Below are 20,114 nucleotides of genomic sequence, written 5' to 3' on the forward strand. Positions count from 1 at the left end.
TTCCCTGCTGTCAGCTTCTAGAAGCAGTTCACATCCCCTAGCTCATGACCCTCTTCGTCTCCAAAGCCAGCAGTCCTGGGTCTAGTCCCTCCCACATTTTGAATTTCTTTACTTCCTCTTCTGATCCATCCTCTGCTTGCAAATGGAGAAAGTCTCTGCTGTGAGATTGGACCCATCCAATAATCCATGTTAATCTCTCTATTTTAAGGCCCATCACTTTAATTACATCAGCAGTCCTTTTGTCACGTAATATAACATAACCATGGTGTGTCACCAGAGAGCAGGGGTGCAGGAGTCAAAATTCTGACTACCACAAATTTAATTTTCCTGTGGCTCCAATTTCAACCCCAGCTAGGGAGGAAACCCTGAAGATATGAGCAAAGAGGTATAAGACGAAGAACACCTAAAACACATGCCAAGACGGGAATCTTGCAAAAGTTTTCAGCAGAGTAAGTACTGTAACGTCTCAGGCGACTAGGTGACCTAAATCCATTTTCCTCCAGCCATTGTCCAAAGATGGCATAATCCCTTTTCTGAAGAGGCCACAGCAGGGCCAAGGCAGTGGCAGGGACTACCGAGAGCAAAACCCTTGAGCATGAGCTGTGTGTAGGGCACATTAAGAGTCAGCCCAAGGATGCCAAGTTCTGGCCTCATTGCTGATGCCAGCCTGGGAATGGAAAGACAGCACCACTTGAGTGGAAGTCCAAAAGACATGAGAGGGAAGGGCAGCCAGAAGGGAAATCAAGTTTATAAAGACTACGTTTCAAAAAAAAAAAAAAAGGAATCAATGGAGTAAATTTGAAGATCTAATTGGCTTTATTAAGCAATTCATGAAACAGGCAGCATTCCATCTAGCAAGTAGAGAAGAGCTCTGAGAAATCATATAGAATGGAAAGTTTTTGTAAGAAGGAGGGTGGAGCAAGAAAGTTATTAGCAAATGAAAAGGCCAGGTCACCTTCCCTGAGGTGGAAGGGGAGAGTCTATTATCTCATGTTCCTTTGGGGGAGGGAGAGGGGCCCAAGTAACAGATTACTGCATTGGTGCTTAGCAAGATAGTCCCGACTGAATTGCATTTCTGGGGGAATTCGAGACTGCAAGCAGGTTAGGTATTAAGACCTTGGTGACCTGACCTAAGTGACACCATTTTAGGCCTCTGGTTTTCTTTTCAACATGTCTTTGACATATTTTTTTTTTAGCAATATGTATGTTTAATGCATATCATTAAACATATCATGCAGATCAGAGTGAGTATCAGCAGATATGACATCCCAATTAGCCTTGGTGAATTCCTAGTACCAAAAGAGCACTTTAACCTTAATGCCAGCTGATGACCTTGACTCACATCTTCAGAACTCACTAATCTGCGGGACAGAGTACCCTCAGCTGCATGACAGCATTGAGCCAAGTTAGCTTGAAGACACAGGCTGAAGAAAAGAGGGAGCCATGGATGGGAACAGTGCAATATCCACGTTCTTTCACTGGAATTGAGTACATAAATTAGAAACTTGAAAACAGAGGTCAATGTGTACTCAGGACAGTTATTAAAATTGCTTTTTCAGTGTTTGCCTATCCAGTATTACAAAGTTGTTTTTGTAGGAAGGAAAGTAATTCATGTTTCAGATCTGCTGTCATTGTAAAAGAAGTCACAGCTACAAGTCTAGACATTTATGACTATTTCACAAGGACTTGTCCTTATGAAATAATCATTGTTTTATGCCAGCTCTAGTTTATTGATCTGATATGTGCCTGAAATTATTTAGATAAGGAAAATAGGGCTCTCTGCTGTTTCTAGCATACAGAGAAAAATTGTCCTAGACTCCTGAAAATATAATAAGCATCTGATATTGGAAACACATTAGGGTTATATTTTTCATTTATTAAAATCAGTTTAAAATATGCTCAAATTCCGTTTTTAGTCCTCTCTCTCCTCTTTATAAAGAAAATATCTTTTCCTCAATTGTCTTCAGTTGTCAGTAATTTCTGTTTATTACAAAATAAGGGAGAAGAAGAAGGAGAAGAAGGTAAAAGAAGAGAAGGAGAGAAAGAAAGGGGGGAGGGAAGGGAGAAGGAAGGGAGAAAAGGAGAAGACATTCTTTACAGTTAACTGGATTTTATAGATCTATGAGCAGGTAGCTTACAGGAGGGAATGGGATTAAAATATTTATAGCAATGACTATAGGGTCACCAGCTTGTGAGGACTGGCCTAGAGGAAAAAGTCTTATGTTCTATAGCCTCAGCTTTCAGTGGTGCTTCCATGATTCATTGTCTTATAACCAAATAATTTTGGGGGTAGTTCATGGCAAAGGTCTCTAGCTATGTATCATTTTTATATACTCTAGGAATTACTTCTTTCTATTTTACAGATGAAAATGTTAAGTGTAGCTTTCAGGTGCTAATGTACTACATCTGTTAATATTGATAGGAAAGTATGTCCTTCGTGACTCAATATTAACCTTTAATATTTATCTTATTGCTTATGCAAGATATTTCAATGAACTACATGTCCTATTGGTGCGTGTTGATGGTATTTTTCATTGCTTTGCCTTACTAACACTGCCTGGCTGCTGTCGGGCGGTGTGGTCAGTCCACTGTACTATAAGAAGGAAATCTGCAGGAGAAGCCTGTGTTGGTGGGTTAATTTCTCATGCTTTCCAAAAAATACTGCAATTTGCCCAAATTAGATATTGGACATCCCTTTCTCCCATGTGAAGTGTTTACTTGCAGAAGCTGAGCCCTAAATGTTGCCTTTCAATGTCTCCCAATTTGTCTCCAGAAGTTTATCGTGAGTTGGATAAAAAGTCCTTCCCCACCCCAGGTCATAAAATAGTTTCTACGTCATCTTCCAAAAGTTCTATAATTGTATGTTCCATTGTATTTTTAATCCACCCCAAATTGATGTGTGTTTATGGTGTGAGGTTAGGATCTACTTCAGTTTGTTTTTTAGATGATTAATGACGTTTAATAAAAAGTCATGTTCTACTCACTAATCGACAGCACCAGCTGTGAAATAGACCCAATGTCTCCCAGATGTATGCTCTCAAACCACCCAGTCTTAGTATATTTAATAACAATTCCTGAATCCTCATGAACTTCAGTTCCCCACTCTTTGTTTTCTCTGTTTTAAGAAATATATTGGCTATTCTTGACCCTGTGTTCCTCCATATACATTTTAAAATCAGTTTATTTTATTATTTTATTCCATATACATGAAAAGAAATCCCTGATTGGGTTTAGATGGGAATTTTGATTGAAATTGAATCAATAGGTCAATTTGTTAAGAATTACCCTCATAATGATTTTAAGTCATGCTGTCTCTGAACAGAGTTTATCTTTTGGTGGGTAGGGAAGACTTTAAAAATTTTTAATAAAATTTTCCCCATAAAGTAGGAAAGTAGCTAGATTTATGCTTGTGAAATACATATTTTGATACTATTAAAAGTAATATCTTTTTAAATATTTTTTTTTCTTTGAGAAAGAGCATGCGTGTGCATGAGTGAGTGGGGAAGCAGAGAGAGAGGGAAAAAGAGAATCCTAAGCAGGCTCTGTGCTGTTAGCGTGGAGCCCGACACAGCTCAACCCCAATGAACCAGAGAGATCATGACCTGAACCAAAATCAAGAGTTGGACACTTAACCGACTGAGCCACCCAGGTGCCCCTAAACTTCCTTAGTAACTATAATACTTTATTTGTAATTCCTTGGGATTTTTGATATAGACAATTTTATCATCAGTCTATAATGACAATTTTATTTCTTTCTAATTATTTTGTTTCTTTTCTTACCTTACTGTGCTGCTTCTTCTTCCAACACCACTCTTAAGAGAAGTTAGTTCTAAGAGCACTTTATGACCTTCTTAACTTAAAAAGAATATTTTTAATGTATCACATTGAGTTTGGTATTACATTTTTGTAGCTATACAAAACATTGTTACCCAATGTTTTTTAATGAAATTATTGAGATCATCATGCTGTTTTTCTTCTTTGATCTGCTCATGAGATATAACATATTAATAGATTGTTTTATGTTAAACCACCCTTGTTTGTACACATGGGATAAATGCAATTTGGTCATTTTTAATATTCTTTGCTGAATTCAGTTTACTAATGATTTAAACAAAATTTTTTGTTTATTTTTGAGAGTGTGTGAGCGGGACAGGGGCAGAGAGAGAAGGAGACACAGAAACTGAAGCAGGCTCCAGGCTCCGAGCTGTCAGCACAGAGCCCGACGTGGGGCTCAAACTCACAAACCTTAAGATCATGACCTGAGCGGAAGTTGGACGCTTCACCAACTGAGCCACCCAAGCGCCCTAGTTTACTTATGATTCTTATATCTATTTTGTATCTATTATTAGGCTAGAAACCAAGCTGCTGTAACAAAGAAACTCATCACACAGCAGCGTATATAAGATAGACATCTACTTTTCTCTCCGATAATAGTCTGGAGTAGTTTAGTGTGTTCATGGCTGGTAGGGCAGATTTATGTATTCTGTACTTGGCTTCCAAGTTACAGCACTTCTAGGCTACTTGAAAGACAGACAGAGTCCTGAATAGGTCTCTTAGAAAGGTGACCAAGAAATTGCCCTTCTCAGATCCATTCACATCTCATTCACCCAAAGTTAATCCCATAGCTACACATAGCTGCAAGGGAAAAGAACTATTTTTCCTATGGCTGGGTGGCCATGAGCCCAGGTTATATGAAGTTCTATGTGAATTTCTGTTACTAAAAGAAGCAAAAGGGGACTTGAAGCTAGAAGCAATTAACAGTCTCCAAATACATATGGTCATGAGAAAGAGTGGACTGTGGTTTTCTGTTTTGTACCATCCTTGTCTCAGGTTTTGACATCAAGATCAAATTAGCTTCCAAAAACAAAAGAAACACACACACACACACACACACACACACACACACACACACACACACACAACTATTTTGTAAATCTTCTCTGTTTTTCTACCCTTTAGTATAATTTGGGTACATTTATAACTTAAAAAAATTTTTATTAGCACTTTTGTTAGAAATACAACATAGTATTTTCTTTTAGAAATACTTTTACTTAAAGATTTCAACTATTCAATAGATACAGTACTTTTCAGACTTTCTATTTCTTCTTGAGTCAACCTTTGGGGAAGTTTTAAAAGTCATTTGTCTATTAGCATACAGTGACTAAAAATAACATCTCTTACTATATTTTTAATTTGCTATGTGTGAATTTATTTCATCCTTTCCTTCTGAGTATAATTTAATGATATGTTCTGTTTTTCTTTTCTATTTGTTTCTAAACAGTTTTGTAAATTTTATTTGCTATTCAAGAATAACTTTTGTCTGTCTTAACACTCTTCGTTGTATGGTTGGTTTTATTCCTCTCATCTCTTCTCATTTCCTTCCTTCTGTCTTGCTTGCTTTATTCTGATGCTCTTACACTGACTTCCTAAGATGGACACTTAATTCATTCACTAAGTATTACTTTAGCTGCATCTATATATTATGATATTCAGTGTCGTCATTGCAATTTTTCCATAAATATTTTCAATTTTTATCTTGATCTGTTATTTAACTCTAAGTCTTGAAGTTTTTAGAAGCAAAATGCCTCCATAGTTAGCCTGCTAACTCTTGTGTAAGAAAAGGAAACAAGAGGGGTACCTGGGTGGCTCAGATGGCCAAGCCTCCAACTCTTGACTTCAGCTCAAGTCATGATCTCACAATTTGTGAGTTTGAGCCCCATGTGGAGCTCTATACTGCCAATGTAAGACCTGCTTGGAATTCTGTCTTTTCCTCTTTCTCTGCCCCTGCACTGCTTGCTCTCTCTCTCTCTCTCTCTCTCAAAATAAATAAACATTAAAAAAAAGAGGAAGAAATTTGGGGAAGAGTGTCTTTTCTCTGAATTTATCTTTTTATATAGTTTTACTTTTGAAAGCATGTTAAGGTTCTACGTTTCAAAAAAAATAAATCAACAAGGTTGGGAAGATACGAAAAGCTAAAACTGAAGGCAGACTGAACCAAATGAACATAATTGTATTTTAAATGAATTCCAAAAGGAGAAAAAACACTAATTGAAGTAACTTATGAACACAGTATCTGACTGTATACTCTCTTTCTTGGGCAAGATTGTGACGCAAGTACTATAAACAAATCTGGGAACCATTTGAATAAATTTGGGGTTTTGTTGTAATGTAGGTGAAACAGTTCTGAAACAATTTAGGTCTATGATAGGGTCCAACAAGTGACTAAATGTGTTGCTGGGAGCCAGGTTTGACATACACCTATAGAAAGAGGGCAAGAAAGAATCATCTGGAAATGGATTGGAATTGGGACTATCAGTGTAAATTCATTATTTCTACAACACACATACATGTGTATAATGCATGTAATATGTGCATGTGCATACGTATATGTGTGGGGATGCAAACATTTTCTTTTCTATTCACTGAAAAGGTCAGGAAGCAAAGATACCCTGGTAGCCATGAGCACACCCAGCACCCTGATCTTAGATTCTAATTCCATGCCTCACTAGCTGACTCCAGGTTTTCTTTATCTGAATATTCCTTTGTGTTTGTTTTTGAACGATAATGTCATTAAGGCTACAAATGTAGTTTGACATGTCTCTTTCTCTGTGAACATTGGAGATACTCCACTGTTGTTACTCTTCTGTTGTTAATTTGAGGAAGTAAACTCATGATTAAATGGTTAAATTTTGTAGGTAATTGGACCCACCCCCATGTTTTTAAGACCTATTTGTCTTTGGTGTTGAGCAATTTGCTTCCATGTTTTAGGTTCATTTATTTATACTATTCGATATAAAAAGTACAAAATAGTAATTATACCATAAATACTATAAAAGTAGGGAAACTCATAGCCATTAGATCTCCACTTGTTGCCTCTGCCCCCGTTCTCCTCTCCCTCTGGATTTCCAATAAGATACATGTTTGACTTCTCACTCTGTTATCCGTATTACATGACTCATCTTTCATATTTCTCATCTCTCTGTCTCTCTGTGTTTCATTCTCAGTAATTTCTACAGATCTAGTTTCAAATTTCCTAAGTCTCCCTGAGCTATGTGGAAAAAGGCGTAGCAACCAAATTTTTAATTCTGAAGACACTTTATATAATTCCTGAAAGTTTTATTTAGCGTTTTTTCAATGTTTGGCCTTTTTTTTTGTAAGTTGGTTGTTCATTTTACTCATGTTTTCACACTTGCCACATTTTAAAATACATACTAAATATAATGCCTTTTTATGCTGCACTTGACAGTTATAACATCAAAAAACTTGCTGGTCTACTCATTACTGCCTGTTCTTCCTGAGCACTTGTGCCCTTCATGTTCTCTATTTTATGATTTTTTTTTTTCGCTCAGTCTCACGAGGGGATGTGATTTCTGGTCCTCCCTGACACTTAGCCTGTAGGCCATTCACATGCCTCCTTTTATAGGACCTCATGTTAGAGACCTTGGATGGACACTGGTTTTCTTTATCTCCCACCCTGTGTGTTTCATAGGACCATGAAAGCCCATGTTCAAGTTCGCTTTGACATCAAAGCCCTCAAAGCCCTGTTGCCTTCAGCATGTACCTTACCTCTTCAGATTCCTGCTTTCACTGGGTTTTGGCCTTCCAGTCATAAACTACTTTTAGTATTTTGTCTAGAAATTTCTACTTGTTTTCAGCAAGATGATCAGTCTAGATATTTGGTCATCCACACTGCTAGAGATTTCTAGAAGTCCCCTGCATACATTTTAACCAAGTCTATAAATTTCTATATATTGTATATGTTTGTGTATTATTTTATTTTAAGAAATTTTTAAAATAAAAATCTAGGAAACCATTGACCTAACATAATATGTCCTTTGTCATTTAGGATCAAATATAAGGAAATAGGTATAGGAATACCAGAGCCATTTTGCTCACTTCTGACACCTGTCATAGTGCTTCCTGTGGCTGGGATTTAGTGCCCTGGAACAGCAGTTTGTCCCTAACCTTCCTGGACATGTAGAGACACCACTTTCCCCATATAGTCTTTTTTTCCCTGGAAACACTCAGACCCAGTCTTCATTCTGGGTACATTCTTAAGATAAACCCTTGGTCTGGGAAAGTCACCAAAGCTCAGTTACTGCACATGCATTTGGATTCTACCAGTTATAATATTTGGTTAGACTTCTTTTTGAATAATATACCCAAAGCACTAAATAACATAAATAACAATTAAATAACATATCTTGAGGATGTCGCATGCTGCACTGCCTTTACAAATGTGCATTATCCCTTGAATGGTTGTACCGTAGTCTGACCTGTGTTTCATTTTTAGCACACTTGTGTGGCTTCTCACTCTTGCCTTTTACAAACTGAGCCATTATGAATAACCCTGTAATCCATCTTTACTTAATACTTACAATTATTTGCTTAGATTAAATTTCCAGAACTTAAATTGTGAGGTCCTATGGCATGCATCTTTTGAAGGCTCCGTATATGTTGCCCTAGTGCCATCCAGAGGACTTACGCCAATTCCCTTCCACAAGTGGCCCATGGAGGCGCAGCGACAGTGGTTGGCTTGTTAAAGGTGACACATTCAGAGCTAATCTTCTGACTGATCTCTAATAAAAAAATAATTTCATCAGATTTTTCATCTGGCTCCGTCTCTAGTCTAAAAGCACACTCGATATTATGCTTACTTAAAGATCTTACAAAATATCCCGGCATCCCTCCCCTTTTGGTTCTTTGTAAAAATTTAATATCAGAGTTATTGCAGTTTCTCAAATTACTGACATTTCTTTGCTTTGACCAAACCCCAGCTGTCACATGCTGACTAGTAGCCTGTGGTATTTCATAATTAATTAGAACCAAATAGTGCCACAATAAATGAACGGACGATTTTCCTATTGTTATCTCCTTGTCTGTCCACAGACCCACTGGTGAGTCCCCTGTAACTAATGTCAATTGGCAAGAGATATAGCTTTTTGGTACCAATTCTCCTTGGATTTGGTCACCTGATAATCTTGCGTTACGATTTCTCACAGATAATGTTGAAAGATTGATCTTACAAAGTAAACAGGCACCGGGCTACCTGGCATAGCTTTAAGTTTGTTGTCACTTAATAGGAGACAAGACTGCTGTTCATTAGATCTCTTGCTGTCCCTGGTGAGACCCTCCTGTCTTCCTATTCCTGCTTTTGAGATTACGCTGTGCAAAATGGCATTTCTACATAAAGAGCTTGTGGCCAGGGGCAACGGTACATTTGAAATGGCTATTTCTTTCTCACCATGCATGGAAAGGTATTTTAGGCATGTGTAACTCCTTCATAAGCAAACATCTGTCGGTCATACTGTGCACAATTTCATCAGCTGGGAGTCAAAACCCATTCATGATACTTCTGCTGGCAAACTTCTGTCACCAAGGCTGTTCAGGTTCTAAGCTCTGTTGCAAAGAGAAGAGGGGGCTTGAATGCTAAAGAGAGGCTCAAATTTAAGGTAACGTTTGAAAATTGTAAATAGTTGGCAACTGCACGGAAGCCCCTTTTCTGAGTCAAGGCTGGGAAATTTGGATGTGGGGCAAGTTTGAAGTATACACCAACCATATCAGAGCTTAACTTTTCTCAGACACTGATGGATTTTTTCTGGTTGTTTGTGTTATTCGCTTGGTTACAGTGAAGGCTTTTATGTTGATTTTCCTTGAGGATTTGAGTCCAACAATAAGAAGAATATTGAATATATGCAGGGTCAATCCCATAAAAACCGAGTCAGAAAAGGAGGCAGATGATTACCTTTAATTTGCTATGAAATGGCGCACAGACTCATAAATATCAATGTGTCCTGTGAAAATGAAGCAAAGAGAGGATTTACACACGAGGAAAAAGATTTTAGGCAGGATTCTTCTTGTGAATTTCTTTTTAGTACAGCTTACCGTGTTGTTTGTCTAATGATATGTTTTTATTCCAACATTATAGCTTATACTTTTGTTATCGTTGTTGCTCTTTGAAAGCAATTAGATAGTTGTGATTTTTAGGGCAAGTCTATAGAATTGATTTAAGTAATACTTAAGAATTAGAACAATGCATAAGAAGCATCTGGGGTATTAGTTTAAAATGCAGATTTGGGGGATGCTGTCCCCTATGATTCAAATCAGGTACATAATCAGCAGAGCCTGGAAATCTATTTTTTTTTCCAACAAGCATAAAAGATTCTGATTTGGGTGGTCCTCAGAAAAAAAAACACTATTAAAAATTATAATTTCAAAAGAGATAAAAATTAAAGAAATAAAAATAAGCTTTACAGAAAATATAAAAGAGGAACCATTTTCCTATATAATTTATTTTTATAATAAAGGGGTGTGACTAGAGTCCTGATTCCTCAAGAACCAAAGGCAGATACACTGTGGAAAGCATGCACACTGGGACTCTTTGGAGGCCACCCCTCCTTGGGACTCAGAGGTGACTTTACTGAGTCACTGTCCTGCCTGGATCTCTTTTTTCCTCCCTTCCAAATGGGGGGGGGGGGGGTAAGAGGGAAGCAGAACCTTTCTACCACCTGGACAGGTTGAATATAAAGCAAAATAATCATGAGGCTGCTTTGTAAATGCAAATTGGTGTCATTAAATTCAACACTTGGATAATGCTTAATTCTTTCCAAGTTTTGAATTTAATACACTGTAATCACAGGTGCACAGGCTTTAAAGTCAGACCCTAAATGATGCAATCGTAGCTTCTTAGAGGCTTTGAAGGGTAATGCAGGGTCACAGCCACATTACATGTAAACCAACCCTGAAAGATACAATCTTAAAGGCTGCTAGCAAAAGAAATTTCACAGCATCCCTTGGCACTTGTGTGTTTCAGGCCTTAAAATCTTTCAAGAGAAATCTTTCTGAGTTCTTAATCCAAGCTGTCTGTCCTTGGGGGAAAGGGAAAAACCTCCCACCATAATTTCACACTCCTCTTTCACAGACTGAAAAGTGTTACACTCTCTCTTGTTTTGTGGTCATTGTTGCTGTTGTTTTAACGTGTGATATAAAGCTAGTCTCTTTGGCCTTTCCACGTAAAACGTCAGGAAAACATCTGTATTTTGTCCGTTGCTTCTTTTCATTCCAGGCAAAGGTGATGTGATGATGACCGTGACTATTGCATGTGGCATCTTTTCTTAAACTTTCTGTCATTGAGTAAATGTTCTTGGAGACCTTTAATCAAATCTGTCTCTCAGGGAGATTTCGTCATCAGTTGCACAGTGGGACTTCAGGAAGCCAGTTTCACCCCCTTGTTCTCTATGTCCCCCAAATGAGAGGCTGGGACTAGACACCCTTCATTTTGTTCCTTTGCAAACTCCGAAAAGTTGTTTCCTGTGGAAAGAGGATGGGGTTAACCCAGAGCAATTTGGTGGCAACTAAGCATTCCCTTTTTGTCACGTACACTATTGGTTCTTCGCCATTTTGTTTTTCCTAGCACATCTCTTCTGGTGATGAGGAGAGTCTCCTGTGAGAGAAAGGAAAGAAAGGGTGGCAGGAGAGAAGGGAAGGAGGGAAGAATGGAGTAGCTGGCAATAACCGCGAGGAATATAGATGCCATAGATACACAGGTGAAAATTATACATATAATTTGGTGCCTACGTCTACTCACTCTGAAGGCAGATTGAGTTCCTGGGACTACTTCCTGGAACTCTATATATTTATTTGGAGGGGAAGATATTTTTATTTATAGATTTATATTTTTATATTTTATTATATATGATTTTATATATTTGTATTTATCAATATACAATTGAGTCTAAAAAACACATAAGCCTTGAATCAATGGTTACCAGGCTTTTCATGGTTTGTGTTCCCTGACTCTTTCCCTAGACGCTTGTAAGGTAAGGTACTTGATGGATGTTTCTTATTTCTGTTGATGTTCCTTTATTTACTGTCCATTTTTATTTATAAATTGAAACTTCACAAATGGCATGAAAAATCTGCTAAGATTTTTCTTCATACCTGTTCATCTTTCTCATGGAGAAACCCAGGGGGCTTCACGGGAGGCCGTGTTAAAGGATTGTCCCGTGTGCAGAGAGCCCAGCGTGGCCCTTGAAAAATACATCTTGGCTTCAACCTATCTGATGTTTCTGTAGAGATGTGAAAAGACACTAAGTCTGCATCATTCTCTGTTGCAAGATGTAAAGAAGCAGTTTCTAATCTATATGCTTTTCATGGCACAGTAGACACCCATTTTAGAAATGGTTAGGCGAATGAAAGATTGCATGGATAGGAATGTCTGCTGATCTGAACAAATAATACCCCTTACTGCTCATGCTACAGAGGGTAAACCCAGTGCTTTGCTTTCTGACTCCCAGATACTGAAAACTGATTCTGAAGGAAAATTTACTCTTCGGTATCAGATCAATTGGAATGGATTCCTCAAATGGTCTGACAGTTCATATCCCCTGCTGTCTGATGACCTTGATTATTGAGAATTCTTTACCATGTAGTTCAAGAATCAAAGTGCTGATGGAACAGCATGGACCCCCTGTTTCTCACCAGGGAGGGGGCTCTTCCTAGCATGACTGGACCACTGCAGTCCTACCCAAGCATCTTCTAGACACTTGGGCATTGGTTATTTGATCTAATTCCCCAAGGACTCATCAGAGCTGTAAGAGAAAGGAAAACAAATTAGACACCATACAGACTCAGGTAGCTTCATGTGATCTTTCTACAGCCAGCATTAAAAACCAAAAAAAGCCTCCCAGAAATGTATGCCCGTATGTTTCTTTTCTATTCTTACCAGCTTTTTCCTCCCTTAGCAGCTGCTATGATTTGCAGTTGAAGGTTTATATCCAAGTCCACATGGTCAATAAGGATTTGAGGCTTGGGGTTGTATATTGACCTTTAATTAGTCTTGTTATTTAGTCCAGGTGTGTATTTTTTTTCCCCTTGGTAATCTATATACTGGAATATTCTCTGTGGAACATGATAGAAAAAAGAAAAGATAGCACTTTTGTTAGAACTTTATGAAAGAAAGAGCTTTAAATCACCTGTAAATATAGAGCCAGCTTTCAGCATATCATGTCAAGACATTGCCTCTAAATTTTCCTTGTTGTTTCAGGACTTAGCCAGACAATCTTTATTCACTTTAATGAATGTCACTTCCCATTTGCCAGTGTGGAAAATTCAGGGTTTGATAGTGTGAAATGCTGCATTGGTTATGCAGAATCCCATTCAAGGCCATGATTTTTTTCTACACATTTTATGATATTATTTTGTCTAGACATGTATGTCCTTATTACACTGAATTATAGCGTTTATTGCCAAATTGCTTTAATCAGTTATCACCATTCAAAAACTACGTGTTCAAAAGAGTTTACAAGGAAGCAAAGTGTAATAATGAGATGAAGGAAGTAACCTGTGTTAAACTAGGCATCATGTCTCTTGATTAAAATACCTGTTACCTCCCCAACCACCACCTCTGAGCCCAGTCATGAAAACTTAGCCAGTTATATCCCACAGAGCATTTTTACTTAGAAAACCTCAAATATTATGTAGGTGAACCCAGGCTTCCTCTACTACTTGTATTCTCCATAATCTTAGACAAAAGCAAAATAGCTAAGTATATTTTTGAGTTCCAATACAGGAAAAATTTGAGGATAATAAAGATTAGCCTTAAGACTATAAATAATCTTCCTTTTCGGCAATTACGTCTTAGCAAATAAAGGGGAGCACCGGGGCTGTGGCGCGAGGGGCATTGTAGGGGTAGCAGTAGCATGGGCTGGTGGCCTGGGTGAGTGGGAAGGGCCACCTTGGCCTGTGTGACCGCTGGTACCCATGGGGACTCTGTCTAGAGAGGATTCAAGATGACCAATGAGGAATTTCTTCCCAAAAAGGTTTGAGTGAAACACACTTCAAAGTTACGGCCTGAGATGAGTTAATTCTCCAATGGAGACAATCGGAAGCATATGTCCAAGCTCTGGAGGGCGAGCACACAGACCTCAGTTCCGGTGAGGTAACTGGGGTTAAGGGAATCTGAAGAAAAACTAAAGACACAAGAGTCTGCTCACAGGGAAGACATCCTGACTGACAAGCAAGGAGCAGGAGGTAGCATGTAGCACTCAAGTCTATTAACTCGGGCAAGTCCAGCAGCAGAGTGCTGCCCAACTGAGATCAACAATGGTAGACCTAGTGATCAGCTTGTTTTTCCTAAAAATGAAAGGTGAACCAGAACAGACTAAAGGCAAATCAGAGCAAACCCAAAATGAACTGAGTGCCTGGAAGTTTACTCCTAGTAGGCAAACAAGTCGTACTCCCCAGTCAAGACCTCCATGACAGTCCCACAGGGAGGAAGCAGTGGCAGGACAGCCAAATACTCGTTTCCACACCCCGACTCAGACTTTTTGAGCCAAAAAAAAAATCGCATTCTTATACTATCCAGCCTGTAACGGTTCACGTAAAACTTATCAGATGAACCTTGTGTTTCAGCGTTTGCTTCAGAGGCCTGACGGTGTCGGACTATTCCTAAGAAGTGGCTGCCTCCAAAAAATTCCCCTTCTAGAACATGTGGACACTTGAGAAGTGTCTGTTTGAAGAAAATAGACGGACAAACAGAAGCCTTAAGTCTGCGGCACACTGTGTCTTCAGACAGTTGGGAGGAATGTAAACCTAGATTAAAAATCATGAATTGAACATATAAAATTCCATAAAATGTGAAAAATGGAATATGCCTCGCTCTTAACCTTGAGCATAGTGACCTAGAGACACTGTAGATCCGTTTTGCCCATAAGACTGTGGATTTCATGATGATTGTTAAACTATTGGGTCAAAACCCAAGTGAGGTGAATTTTGCCTTTAAAGAGTTTATTTGCTAAGAACCAACTTAATAGTTACGAGAGAATCAAATAATAGATGTCCGTATAAGCAGTTCATATATTTAGCCATTTAGTTTGGAGCTCTATATTACTTGATTGAGCCTAAAGTCAGTGTGGTTTTAATCAATGGTTTGTTCTTTGAATGGTTGTTAGTGCTGTAGATAATCTTATTAAAGACTGCAGACAGAAAGGTGTTCTATGAAACTTCAGGTTGAAACTGAGGTGTCATAAACATTCATTTCACTACTAGGTTATATAAGGATGTTGGCTGTGCTGAGAATCACGGCATTTTTTCGGTACTGAAATTAAGTCCCCATGGCATTCAACAGGCACACACTGAAAGGGCATCGTGCTTGGTGTTAATGGGGGAATGTGTTTCCTTCCGTTGTGTTTGGGCCTTTTGTATCGCCTTCCTGATAGTAAATTAAATGTGCCTTGAAAAAAAAAATTGTGTCTTGAATATAACTTCAAAGAAACTCTCTGACTTAAAAAATATTTTCAGAATTCCTCCCCCCTTTAAATTAAATGGGGTGATTGCAGCTAAGATTAGATCCTTCATATGTTTGTGAAAAGAGTGGCTAACACATGGAAAACATCGTGGTTCCAATTCTTAGTGTAATTGAGCAGGAAGTCACCAGCCAAGATTGCCAGCTCAATGCCTCTTCTACATCATAGGTACTGAAATAGTATCCACTATTTTAGCTATATATAAGCTTTATATATTATATAGCTATATAAATAGTGTCTATTACTGTATTCTCTTAATGACCACATTTCTAATTCACAAGCATATGGCCTAGGTGGCCTCTTTGTTCTCATGTTTTAAATGAGGTACTTGGGTTAGATGTTCTCTGAGGCCCATTTCAGCCCTAAAATTTTATGATTTTGTGTTCCATGAGATGAACTGGCCATCTTGTCTTTTATATGTGCCCACCTGCTAACTCAGATGTAACCACTCCCTCATTCCCAACAGGAAAAGTCTAAAATAGTTTGTAGGTAGTTCGTCTTTTACAAATGTCGCAAAATGAAGACAATAGTACGAAATCAAGTCAAATTTCAGCAGAAGAGAATGACTTTTCAAAGACATTCCTGCCTTGAAGAGATGTGGGGCATTTTCCAAAGACTCATTTTATGTCATTTGTTGTGCCATGAAATGCTACATGCCAGATAATTTAAAAAATGGTTCAAGCTGAAGTTTCATCTAGTTTGGTCTAGAACATAAGACTCCATATTTTATTATAAAACTAGGTCTGACCAAGGCAGTCTTGTGGAATGTAATGATTCCAAGGAAATAATAATGCCATGAAATATTTAGGAAACAGTTCTTAACACTTATATTGATACAAATATTATGCTGGTTCATCCATTTGGACATTTTTTTTAAGTTTATTTTAAGAGAGAGAGCGTGTGAGCACAAGTGCATGTATGAGTAGGGGAGGGGCAGGGGGAGAGAGGGACAGAGAGAATCCGAGGCAGGCTCCACACTGTCAGCACAGAGCCCAACCTGGGGCTCAGTCCCACAGATTGTGAGATCATGACCTGAGCCAAAATCAAGAGTCAGACGCTTAACTGAGCCACCCAGGCGCCCCATTTGGACATTCTAAGAAATACCATCGGGGCGCCTGGGTGGCTCAGTCAGTTGAGTGTCCAACTTCAGCTCAGGTCATGATCTCACAGTTTGTGGGTTCGAGCCCCACGTCGGGCTCTGTGCTGACAGCTCGGAGCCTGGAGCCTGCTTTGGATTCTGTGTCTCCCTCTCTCTCTGCCCCTCCCCCGCTCATGCTCTGTCTCTGTCTGCCTCTCAAAAATAAATGAAAATGTTAAAAAAAAAAAATACCATCAGCATCTGTACATGGATAAAATCAGGTTCCAACAATAAGGAGGTTAGCTAGCCTAAGAATCTTCCAGGCACTATTCTGAGGTCCTGACCGTGTGGTTCACAACTGGATATTATTCTTCTTCCCATGAAAAGGAAGGGAACCGGGAGAGAAGCGTGTGTGATAAAGGGGAAGATAGCTCTGCCCTCCGCCATTACTACAGGAAAGTCTTTTGTTAGAGATGGAATTTTACTTAGTTCATTCATTCATTCATTCATTCATAGCACTGACTGGGTAGGTGCCCACTGATTCCCCACTGGTTACTTACTAGAATCACACCCCATTCCAGCACCTGATCCTCCCAGGAAAACGAGCCGCCCAAACCCAAAGCCTGTCACAAGTCACTTTTCCCTCAGCCCAGACAGTCTGTGGCGTCCTCATGTGTATTTTGCATAATTACCCTTTGCAGTTTCCTAGCCAAAGATCTCATCCGAAGTTAAAAGAAGAAGCTCATTTTCTCCTTGGATTTCCGTGCTCCTGGGAAACTTCATCTTGAACCATTTTTTAATTAGACAGCCCTGTTCCAGGAGTCTCCGAAATCCCACTACTTGATGCGGCTGACTTTATTCAGGACGCACAGAGCTTAACGCAGAGACGTCTGCAAAGATTGCTGCCAATTCTGTTGACCCATTTAAGCCCTGGTGATTTCTCCGCCACCGGGTCTCCTTCTGAGTTCACAGCCAGCCACACTACAGGGGAGGTCGGTGTGAAGGTCACGTGTCCACCAGCGATGATGACCAGGCTATCAACTCCCCATTAATCTGCCACCTAAGGTGAACCTGAGGTTTAGACCAAAAGAAAAGCCTTTTTCCTAGTTCTTTAGATTATTTATAACATTCTTCCTCCCTACTTGTTATCCTTTATTTCTGGAACTGAATTGAATAATGGATGCTCTGTCATCAGCATTTCCATAAGGTTAAGATGGAGTAACCTGTTTAACAAGTATTTCATTAGGCTGAATGAAAAAGGTAGACTAAGAAATTCCACTAAAAGTTTGTTATATAATTTTAAATGCTTTAAAATAACGTCACAATATCCTTCTTTAAAAAAGATCGGCCTTTTGTGGAAGATGTTATTAGTGAAGTCCTTGAAGCAATTGGTGGAAAATGGGTTTTTCATTACTTCAAAGGCAGTATTAAAGGACCATGAAATTCAAAGCCCCTGGTTTTATCACAGCCATTTTTATGTCAGGATTTAAACATTTTCCTACTCGACATTCTTCTAACTGTAGTTTCACAGGAAAGAATTGTTATAATTGGCCTGGATCATAGTATGATTATTAAGTGATAGGCATCAATTAAGCTGATATTTAAATTGGAGACATTCATATCAGATAAGAGGAAAGTATGATTGTAATTAAATGCGTAAAATGTATAATCTGCTTTGGGAGTACACTTTAAACCGTGTGATTATTTGTTGGCATGTAAACTGTCACAAAAATTCTCCTGCCTATTTCCTCTTTGCTCACCGTCGCTAACCGTAAATAAAACGTTTCATACCTATTTTCCTTAATCTTAATATGATTATGGGGGGGTGCTTTATGTAGATTATCATGCTGAGGCTGTATCATTTAGGAATAAAAAGAAGCAGAGAGAGGGGAAGCTTCGAAAATGGTAACCCAAGATCGCTCTGGTGAATACGGAGCTGTCAAACGCACTTTCATTCCCCGGAGTTAACCTTTTGGTTCCCAGGATTTTGCCACGTGTTGTGATGACAGCATGAGCACTAATACAGTAATGCAATCATACAAGAATGATGTGCTCGCTAAGGTCTTAGGGATTTAGCAGTTGTGTGAATTCACTACTCGGATTGTCGGCTATTTTTAAAAGTATAGAAATACTGTTAAATAGCAACATCAGTAAAGTTTAAAGTGTTATTTGTTTACCTACTGGAGACCAGAAAAGCTCAAAAAATCAGATTCATGCATTTTAACACTATTACTTTCTTAGGCAAACAAAAATACTCACTAAGACCTGAAAGGGGTGGGGCGGGGTGGGGTTGGGGGGAGATTATCACTTTCATACATTTTTTTTTTCATTTGGAATCCCTTGAAAATAGAAGGGCTTCATTTACATCGTAATTCCATCTACATCTAAAATATAAATCAATGCCAATTATTATTTTTCTCTTTATGGAATGTATTCTTTTCTGGCCACCTCTTCAGGCATTGACAAGCAGCCGGGCAGCGTCCGTTGGGGTTATTCTACCCCAGCTACTGGGTGAGAAACCATTGGCCGGGGTCTGTCAAGACAGACCCACCCTTCAAACCACAGTTATTAACCAGAAGTGATTATGTGATCTAATTCTATCTGTTTGGAGCAAAACTCTGAATTTTGTGTAACGATAAACGGAAAAATCTGCCCACTGTCCTAATCCCACCACACGTGACCTGGAGACAGGAGTGTGCATATTGAGTTTTAGCTGCAGCCACCTTATGGCCACAAGGGAAGCCAGCCTGAACATGAGGCTGATCCATAAGGATGAAGGGACAAGAAGAACTACAAGACCCAGTGAGACGTCTAGCTGAACTGCCCCCGAAGCCCCACCTCTTCACTCTCAGTGACCTGAGCCAATCTATTCCCATCATGATTTAAGCCAGACTGTAGTGATATTCTATTATTTGTAACCAAAAGCATCCTACCAGATACAGAATTTAGTGCTAGGAGTGGTGCCATATACATGATAGGTCCTAAAATAGTGAACGAACTGCATCTAGGAAAGCAGAGCAATGAGGAAAAATCTCATTTTTCTACGGCTGAAGTTGGTAAATCTTATTATAGAGTCTCAAAATAGCTGGTTAAATGATTGCCTGTTGTAGCTTACAGCAGAGTTCAAGTGCTAACCAAAATTGCAATATTCAGTGATTTAGTAGGAAATGTTCAACTTTCATTAAAGTCCCTCAGGAGAGAGACAAGATTGGCCTAAAACTAACCAATCTGAAAAAACAAAATTTAAGAAATAGCTTTTTTGAAAAGAAACCCTCTCTGTAAGTGATTTTCCTTCCTAGACTGGTAAAAGCCTGATTAAGACTGAGGAGATTGGGGGCGCCTGGGTGGCTCAGTCGGTTCAGCATCCAACTTCGGCTCAGGTCATGAACTCAAGGTTCATGAGTTCGAGCTCTGCATCAGGCTCTGTGCTGACAGCTCAGAGCCTGGAGCCTGCTTCAGATTCTGTGTCTCCCTCTCTGCCCTTCCCCCACTCACACTCTCTCTCCTCTCTCTCTCAAAAGTAAATAAACATTAAAAAAAAATTAAAAAAAAAAACTCTGATCAGATTTTTAAAAATCAAATTATCTGCCCTAGGGTAGGATGCAGGATGGAGAAGCCATCACTGGAGACAAAGCTGATATCTGAGGGAAACCTAATCCTTAACCCTCTCCCAGTAACCAGAATTTCCAAATAAGCCCCAAATTTCCAAATAAGCTTATTTGGGGCTCTTA

The 20,114-nt window shown here is 38.9% G+C and overlaps 1 pseudogene; it reads left to right on the forward strand.

Moving 5' to 3' along the window:
• Window positions 1-13,790: 13,790 nt before the first annotated feature.
• On the forward strand, window positions 13,791-14,485 carry LOC115514501 (annotated as a pseudogene).
• The last annotated feature ends 5,629 nt before the right edge of the window (window positions 14,486-20,114 follow it).

The sequence above is a fragment of the Lynx canadensis genome, chromosome B2 (assembly GCF_007474595.2).
Source record: "Lynx canadensis isolate LIC74 chromosome B2, mLynCan4.pri.v2, whole genome shotgun sequence".
In the NCBI taxonomy this organism is placed as follows: domain Eukaryota; kingdom Metazoa; phylum Chordata; class Mammalia; order Carnivora; family Felidae; genus Lynx; species Lynx canadensis.